At 37.8% G+C, this 10,132-nt stretch overlaps 1 protein-coding gene across 9 annotated transcripts in view; it reads left to right on the forward strand.

The window, feature by feature from the left end:
- The window catches only part of DNM3 (dynamin 3), a 651,174-nt gene that overhangs the window by 349,767 nt on the left and 291,275 nt on the right, over window positions 1–10,132 (forward strand). The window lies entirely within an intron of this gene.

Consider the following 10,132-nt stretch of genomic DNA (forward strand, 5'->3'; position numbering starts at 1 on the left):
TTGGTCCTGTGACTTATTACTCATTTAAATCTGGTATTTAGAAAAGCACACACACACGAAAATCAGTCTTACAGAGCCATTAAAGTGCTATAAAATGATACTGGTAAACTTGGGAGGGCATGGATGGAAATTCAGCAGTGTTTTGGAAATTTTAATAGCTCTGGTCTGAGGTGAGAAGATTTTGGTGCTTACAACGCAGCATGCAAACATTGGTTAAGAATATTCTGTGATGGCAAAACTATTTACAGGTGAGATTGTGTCAGTTGTGTTTGGCTATAAATGGCAAGCATTTCAGAGTTAAAAGTCCTTCCACTCTTGGCTTGATAGCTTTTGAAAGCACTACAAGGTACTTTCTCAAATTGTTGGAGGAAAGCTTTGTGTCCTGCCTAGTTCTAAGTGCTTTGTGCACAGTAATGTGTGGAATAAGAATCAGATGACCCGCTGAGGGCCGCTACATTTTCTGCAGTGAAAGTGAAAGTGAAGCCGCTCAGTCATGTCTGACTCTCTGCGACCCCATGGACTGTAGCATACCAGGCTTCTCTGTCCATGGGATTTTCCAGGCAAGAATACTGGAGTGGGTTGCCATTTCCTTCTCCAGGAGATCTTCCAGACCCAGGAATTGAACCTGGGTCTCCCACATTGTAGGCAGACGCTTTACCGTCTGAGCCACCAGGGAAGTCCAAATTAAAAGGAAATCAAATCCTATAGAAAGATCTAAAGGAAATTTCTACTCAAAAACTTTATTTCAAATGTTTATGTCATGTATTTCACTAACTTCAGTCAAATGTGACATTGGTCATGAGTCTGAGGATTAGCACAAGTTTCTTTCCTGGGCTGGCTGCTTAGATAACCCTCTTAATTCTGTGGAAGCGCCAGACTATAGCTTCTGGAGATCTGAGATGCCTTCCTAGATATAAACATCAGGAAATAGAAAATCTTCTTTTGTGTTCAGTTGTCCTACTAAATCTTCTCTTAGACACAATTTGCTTATAAGCATTTAGGTGATTATTTATGTACATTTGAATACAGATTGGCCTCTGAGTCTCTCTCAGTTATTCCAGGGAAAGCAAAAGACCTTGCTGAAGAAGCAGGATAATTATAACTAGTTTTATTTTTATTTTTTTCTTTATATACTTATTTACTTTTGGCTGTGTCGGGTCTTAGTTGCCGCTTAATGGTCTTAGTTGGCCCACAGCATGTGGAATCTTAATTCCCCAACTAGGGATCAAACCCACATTCCCTACATTGGAAAGTGAATTCTTAAACACTGGACCACCAGGAAATTCTTAGTTTTAGATTGATTAATGACTCATTTGCTTCCCTCATAGCTCAGTTGGTAAAGAATCTGCCTACAATGCAGGAGACCCTGGTCCAATTCCTGGGTCAAGAAGATCTGCTGGAGAAGGGATAGGCTACCCACTCCAGTGTTCTTGGGCTTCCCTTGTGGCTCAGCTGGTAAAGAATCTGCCTGCAATACAGGAGACCTGGGTTCTATCCCTGGGTTGGGAAGATCCCCTGAAGAAGGGAAAGGCTACCCACTCCCGTATTCTGACCTGGAGAATTCCATAGACTGTATAGTTCATGGGGTCGCAAAGAGTTGGACACAACTGAGCAACTTTCACTAATGACTCACTTAATCCACATTATAATCCTAAGGATAAGTACTGTAATTATCTTCATTTTTCAGGTAAGTAAATGAAGGGAAAAACATAACCTTTTGAAAAGTCATTTCTTTGGGTTCAGTTTTTCTTATGGAAAACACTTGGTGTTGGTGAGAATAACTCACTTACCAAAGTCTCACAACTGCTTGATGACAAAGCAGAAATTTAAATATAAGCTGTCTGGTTCCAGAATTTATGCCTTCAACCACAAATGGAGGCAAGAACCTCCAAGGTGTTGGAGTTTTCCTAGTCAACCTCGTCCCACTGAGGATTTATTAAGATGTGTTCCAGGCATGCTGGCATTGAGCTTTCCCTGAGTGCTAGTATCAGGGGCTCTGAAGACTCAGATTAGCCACTACTGTTGGAGTACAGTTTTAGGGGTTTTGTTGTTGTCATTGTTTGGCTATGTGGGTACTGAAACAAATCAGTTTGAAGGCACATGATGCTCTCTGTAGGGAAGGAAGAGGATTTGAGGGCTTGTTGAGCTCATGGTCACCCCTTAGCCCCTCCTCTCTGCTATAAACTCAGAATAGCTTTTTACGAAATCTCTGCTGCTGAAGCTCTGTCATGAGCACTTGATTACAATAAATAGAAAATACATGTGTGCAGTTAGTAACTGGGTGCCAGAGAACATTTTTATTAAAGGTATATATTAAAGGTGGAAGGTGGTTGTGTGTGTGTGTCTTGAGAGGCAGGGGTGGGTAACAATGATCCTTGAAACAGATTGGGATGATTGAGGTGAAGAAAGTTAAGAAAAGGATTGTTTTCCTAGTTTACAGTATTGAAAAAAGAGAAAATGACAGGCAAGTCTGGTGCCCTATGGAGCTAACTACTAGACTAATAATACAAAATCAGATATTAAGTGCTCTGAAGAAAATAGGTCAATGAGCTAGAAACTGATGGGAGGAGGAACCTTTAGATTGAGTGTTTGGAAGGAAGTAACACTGCAGCAAAGACTGGAATGATGAACTGTATAGAAGATTGTATTGAAGAGCCCTCCAGGGTGGGAGTGGACAGGAAGCTTAGCGCTAAGATGGAGGAGGAGTAAGACAAAGAAGTAGGAAATAAAATCAGAGGTATCTCATCAGTGATTCAGATTTTATCCAGAGGATAATTGAAGACCATCCATCGGCCTGTGACCTGATTGGATTTCTGCTTCAGAAGGATCACTCTGGCTGCTGGGTTGAGCATGATGTGTGGAATGGAATGTGTATGTGGATGGAGTGGGGTGGGCAGGAAGAGAAGAAGGGAGACTAGCTGGAAGAGTATATCAGTGGTTGAAGCAAGAGAAGATGGTGGCTTGTGCTGGATGGAGAGGAGAGCTCAAGTTCAGGGTTGCAACTTGATGGGCCACATACAGCTATATTGTAGTCAATAGATACTGTTTCTCATTAAAAACTACTCAAAAAAACAGGTAGGAAAATTTCCAGATATTAATGCCTGACTCAATACCCCTATATTCAAAGTTTTTGTGTCAGTGGGACAGAGCCTGATTCCCCTGGAGCCATCCTCACTCATTCCCATCTTACTGCCTCTTGGCTACAGTCACCTTGGTTCTCTATTCTGCTCAGTTTCTCTTACTAGCACTTTCTACCACCACAGGCCACCTTTGAGCCTGCTGGTGGGACAGAAGGGAGGTGTCAGCACTGTGTCCTTGCTCTTCAGTGTTATTCAATTAATAGTTATTAGCATCTGCTGGGAGATGAGGCTGGAAGAGATGGTATGGGGAAAGGAGGTCAGGAGAAATGTGAGGAGGGTGGGGCTTAGAGGTAGTGATCAGTCTCTGGCCTCTTGAATTTGTTCCCTCAACACCCGTCCTTTAGTAGCAGTTTTAAATGATGCTTAAATTTCATACCAGCCTTGCTGTCATAGCTTAACTATGCTTCTGGATATGGATTAAACATATTTCTGTGGGCAACTTTGAAAACCCCAAATTTAGAATTTTCCTTTGTGAAAATAAGCACGAGTTCTTACTCAACTTTTGGAGTCGGTTTGTTGGTAAGTTGAGTGTTTGTATTTTGTTCCCCTGATATCTCTCACATCAGTACTTACCCATTTTGGAAATCCTGTTCCATGGTAGTTTTTCTCTCTCAGTAAAGCAAATGTGACCCTGTAAATAATATTATTAAGTTACATGTTTGTCATTTATTTAATAACTTACATTCAAATTAGCATAGAGAATTATTGTTTGTTTCTATGTTCTTTCATATTTCTGCTTTCTTATGTAATTAGACTGATATGTTTTCATTATGATCTAGTTGGCTGTTGAATAAATAGCATATTATGTCATATAAATAGATATGGTTTTATTTAACTTATGACAGGTTTGTAGTAAATGTAAATGGCTTATGAAGTATTCTTGTGATTAAAGAATAATAGTTCAAACTCTTTACAGGGTGGCATTAATTGAACGAAATAGCCTATAGACAATGGTGTGAATAGGGTGAGATACTAGAGAATGTGAATTTTCTATGATTAACTGCCAGTGTTGGAACAAGTCAAACTTCTCTGAACCTCTGTTTTAGCTTATCAAATGGGGACTATTATTGACCAAATCACCTCAAAAGGAATTTGTACAACTCTAAGAAATCATATGTTAACAAGTGCCTTTATAAACTTTTAGGTATCACATTTATATATTTATTCTTACCATTGCAAGTAATATTACACCTTCCTACAATAATGTAGATGTGAAGATCTGACTCATTTGAAAAGACCCTGATGCTGAGAAAGATTGAGGGCAGGAGGAGAGGGGGATGACAGAGAATGAGATGGTTGAATGGCATCACCAACTCAATGGACATGAGTTTGGGTAGACTCCAGGAGTTGGTGATGGACAGGGAGGCCTGGCATGCTGCGGTTCATGGGTTCACAGAGTCGGACATGACTGAGCAACTGAACTGAACAATAATGTCATTCTTTGACTCACATGCCTTCTAATTTCCAATTTTTTGTCATTTCCTATTGTGAGATAAGATGTATGGGATCTGGAATTTTTCAGCAGATAATGGTATGGTTCAGAGGGTAAGAGGAAATTCAGATTCTATCTCTTCGGTGGGACTTTTCCATACCGCCTCTCTTCCAGTCTGTGAGTTAGAGATGGTGATATCAAACTATGTGATTTCTTATCCAAGATGGCAGAGGCAATAGCATGATAACCCCACGTAATAATTTTAAGCTAGAGTTGGTATGATGGTAATAGTAGGTCCCCAACATTTTCCCTGCTTTCTCTCTATCCTTAAAGTAACTAACTACCCTATCCTTAAGTTTTAGATGGATTCATGAACACCTTCAAACATCTGTGGACCGCATGTTTTGAACCATTATTCTATGTTACAGTAATGATATTTGTAATGTTACTAACAGATGATCTTAATAGAAAGGTTTCTAACCTATGTCCCAGGCAATGTTATTTCCACTTGTAATCTTCAGAGAATCTATATAATACAATGTGCTTATGGAAAACATAATTTATCTACTGGATGCTTGACTATACATTCTTTGTGCTGTGCTGTGCTTAGTTGCTCAGTCATGTCTGACTCTTTGTGACCCCATGGACTATAGCCCTTCAGGCTCCTCTGTCCATGGGGACTCTACAGGCAAGAATACTGGAATGGGTTGCCATACCCTTTTCCAGGAAATCATCCCAACCCAGGGATTGAACCCAGGTCTCTTGCATTGCAGGCGGATTCTTTACTGTCTGAGCCACCAGAGAAGCCCAAGAATGCTAGAGTGGGTAGCCTATCCCGTCTCCATTGGTTCTTCCTGCCCTGGGAATCAAACTGGGATCTCCTGCATTGCAGGCAGATTCTTTACCAGCTGAGCTACCAGGGAAGCCCATATTATCCTTTAGCATTATTACAAAAGTGGCCCTGCACACATTTTTAGGGCTATGTAGGCCTCTTCTTGGGTTCATCCTCTCCATGGCATTCTGTCATTGTGTATACCCCAAGTCAAGGAGGATCTGCATATGAGGGTGAGGACAGAGCTTGGATTTGTGGGCTTGCATGTCCTCATACATCCCTTGGGGTCTTGGATGAATCCTACTCAGTTCTTTTGATTTCTATCAAAATAATAACATAAAGATATTTGTAGTACTTATATTTACTAACAGTTAGAAGAAGCAATACAGAAATTCAAACAACCTTAAGTATAACATTAGACAACCCTCTGCGCAGCAGTTTTTAGCCAGTTTGAAACACCCTACTTAGCAACTCTAGCCTTGTGCTGGCCCAGCCCCAGGAGAGTACATTGGCCTCTTTCTCCTCCCCTTCCCATCACTCTACTCAGTGCTGTCAGTTTGGATTGCCCCAAACTCAAGGTGTTTCCGTGTTTCCTCATTCTTTTATGTGCATCCGTTCCAGAGTAGTCAAAATGCTCAACCAAGCCAAATGGACTTCCAGTTAACAAGTTGCTCCTTAGTTCTAAAGTAATTGTGGTTGTAAAAAATATCTCTGCTATTCATTCTACTTGCTTAAACTCATGACACCCAGGTTTCCATCTGAATGGTGGTCTGGATGATGATCATCATGATAATGGTTAACATTTATCATTTGTAGTTTACCAGGCACTGAGTCTAGTTAATATTTCATGTACATTCTCCATTTTAAAAATGAAGATTGAGACTCAAAGAGAATGAGTAATTTAGCCAGCTACTACATGTCAGTGCTATGCTCCTAATCACCTGACTGTTTCCCAACAAATATATTCTGAGCACCAGTTATGTACCAGACACTATCCTGGTCACTAAGGATAAAGTGGTTGACAAGTTTCCCACTCTTATAAAGGATGTGTGTGCACGTACTAAATCGCCTAAATTGTGTCTGACTCTTTGTGACACTATGGACTGTGGCCCACCAGGTCCTCTGTCCATGGGATTCTCCAGGCAAGAATACTGTAGTGGGTTGCCCTGCCCTTCTCCAGGGAATCTTCCCAACCCCGAGATCGAACCTGCACCTCTTGTGACTCTTGCATTGGCAGACAGGTTCTTTACCACTAGCGCCATCTGGGAAGGCCCTTATGAAGGATACTTCTTGATAAAGAAAACATAATCAAGAACACCTATGAGATTCAGATTGCAAACTATGAATAAAATAAATACAATGATGTGTTTGATTTAAGAAGTATCTGGGATGGGACTTACAGCATGGCGGGGGCGGGGGGGGGGTGGCGACATTAAACTGAATGGTCAGAGAAAGTTTGTATTAATGCCTAAGGCAAGATTGAGCCTGATGAATATAAGAAATTGAATTTAGACCACTGTGACTGGAACAGAGAAAAGGACTCTATAAATTTTGATCCTAAGAATGATGACAAGTCTTTGAAGTTTTTAAGCTGGAGAGTCACATAATAAGATTTGAAATTTTTGTAGATCTTTTTAATTGTTTGTAGAGAGTAGAGTGGATGGGGACAAAGCTGGATTGGGGAGTTGTTAGAAAGCTATTGCTGTGATATGGTAAGAGGTAACAGCAGCTTGGGCTAGGTAGTTTGAGGGAAACTGATAGAAATGGATGAATTTGAGGGAATTTTTTTTTAGATGGTAAAATGACAAAAACTCATTACATGTGCTAAGTATTGGTTGATTGCTTAAGTTCCTGCTAGATTGTAAGCTTCCTGACACAAGGAGCCACTATCTTGTACCATGTTCTACCACCAGGAGACGGTACTGATAGGTGATGCCAAGTGAATACTGGTTGAGTGAAGATGCAGTTGAGCAAATAAATAAAACACAGTATAGTTATTCATCATATCTTCGTATCTCAAGTGCCTAAACCAAATTATTGAATTATAGGGTAAAATTACCACTAGAGACAGACTGTCTTAAATTTTTCTTAATTTTCATCATTGAAGGTTAATGGATTTTTTTTTCTTCTGATCATATAACTTCCTGGAATCAAGATAATTTATGCAGAAAATAAATTTCCCAATGTCAGTTTCATACATTATAAATATATTTTGCATGGTTCTTTGGAGGGATTGCCCTTAAAAGGGCAAGGCATTGGAATAAAATAGAAACTATCATTTCAAAGGATTTTGGATTCAGATAGTCTTACATTAATACTTAAAATCAGTTTTGGAAAAAAATGTGATGGCTTTTATTTAAAATATTCCAAAAAAACCCACATTAGAATAGGGTATTCTGATTCAAGGAAAAAGAGTCTTATTTTTCTTGATATCAATAAAAAAAGTGTAAATGGTAGTTAAAATCTAGTTTATGAATAATGATAGTACATAGTCAATATTTTTTTCCATTTAAGTAAGCCAACATGAAGATTAAAATCATAATGGGAATACTCCTAGGGAAGTAGGGTAATTCAGCAGAAGTATTTCCAGTGGAAATGTACCAACCTTACAGTATTGAAGATAATCCAAAATTTGCATTGAAATAAGGACATTCTTTGGACTCTTCAAAAATTACAGGCCTCATTTTTGTGGGTTTATGTGTTTGGATAGCATGATAAGGAGATTATAGAATTCCCTTGTAGGGATATTTACTTAGTATTGTTTTATTATGTAGCTGTAATAGTTGACACATGTAACTTTGGTAATAGGAAACAAAGTGACAGCTATATCCCTGGATGGCAAAAGTTGTGAGACGGAAAAGTTATAGAAATCTTTGGCTCTTTCCATTTGTACTTACACTTTCAAGTTTCTAGCTGTTTCCTGCTAGATCTGTTTGTTCCCTCTGATGAGGTCAGGATTGACCCTGTGAACGCTAGTCACACTCCTTGCTCAGTTGTTTTAGTTAGCCAGAGCTTAGGTATTTTTACTTTAAAAAAATTCTCAATAAATATTAAGATTTAAAACATTTATGTTACTTTAAATTCTTCATGATCACAGTTATATGTGTGCTTTTTCATATACATAAGCTATCTTATATTATGCTTTTTAATGCAGGATTATTTCATATAAACATTTCCAAGTTCTTGCATTATCCAAAGATTTATAATTTTGAAAAATAGATGGTATTATATTCAACAAACCATAATAGTAAATGCTATCTCAAATTTATTAAAAATACTTATAGACTTAAACCCATTCCCTCATAGGTATTATTCGTTGTACTCAGAAGTTTATATTAGAAGAAAAATATTACTCTTTCTATTACTCTTTCTTGGAAGAGTAAAAATTTTAAATGTAACTCATTTAACAGATTTACATATCTATAAATATATACATATATATGAATGTATATGTATATATATGACATTCTTTCAAGCTTAGATAAAAATATGTATATAATACCAATATTTTAACCTCCTGTTCTAAGGGAAAATTATTTGAAACATCATCTTGGAGTGGCTTACTTACTACTGGATGAACGTGCTGGTCTGGCCTCCTTAGCTTTCCCTTGGGAGTGTGGTGGAATGGAAAGATCTCCTTTATGTTCTGACCGAGCTATTGTGTTAGTCAGAGAGCTATCAAGCACTACACTGGCACTGCCTTGCAGGGTCCACATGTGGACTTCTGTCAGATATGTTTGCTACAGGTTATGTAAAGCATTTATAGTTGGGTGATTCTATGCAAATATTCTATAAGACATTTTTATATTGTCTTCCTGTTTATATTTTACATTTTGTGAACTATTGTTTAGGACTTTATTTACTAATCAGGGGACTCTTCTTTAAGGTAAAAACCTTCATTGCATGATGTGTTTTGCAGTTGCACATTTTAGCAGATTACATATTTCCTTAGGCCAGATTATAAATGCAAGAATTTAGTTTTAATCATATTTTAATATATTAGTTTTACCCAGTCACTGTTTTTATTGTTGTTATTTTTAAGAAACTATGGTGTCAGGTTGGTAAAATATCACATAATAATAGAAGTTTTGAACCTGGTGGTTTTTAGCCTTATGACTAAATCTTTCATTTTAAAAATGAAATATCTGAATAAAAATAGTTTGATGTAGTCCAAAATATACACTTGAAATGTTTAGATTTAAGAAAACCCCCCAAATTTGATAATCTTGTGCAACATTTTTTAAAGCTTGACCAGTATCTTTCTAAGAAAGAGGAAAATTACTTCTAAATACTGAAGTTAAAACATTTTAGTGAATCCAATCAAAGTTGACAAAATTTCTAAGTTTACCCATCTCCCTGCTTTTTACCCTTGAATGTTTGAAATATTCATATAAACAGGCTGACCCTGATCATTTCAATCCAGTTCACAAGGTGTAAACTGAAGTTTTGATATTTCCTCAAAAGATATGGCAGAATATACGCTGCATATCCTTTAATGCCTTTCTTTGTTCTTTTTGAAAATAATTGAATTGCCTCAACATTTCAAGAGTTTGTAAGTTTACAGTGAATGGGAGCATGTATTCCAAGTGAATAAATGTTCATTGGCCCCTTAAATACCACCTTAAGGAATGTAGTTCCTTCTTAATTAAACAATGACAGTAATAAACTTACGTACATCGTGACACTTGGAAATATCAGAGCTTTAATTTCAGCTTTCTATATATCAAA

Source organism: Bos taurus, chromosome 16 (genome assembly GCF_002263795.3).
Source record: "Bos taurus isolate L1 Dominette 01449 registration number 42190680 breed Hereford chromosome 16, ARS-UCD2.0, whole genome shotgun sequence".
Lineage (NCBI taxonomy): Eukaryota > Metazoa > Chordata > Mammalia > Artiodactyla > Bovidae > Bos > Bos taurus.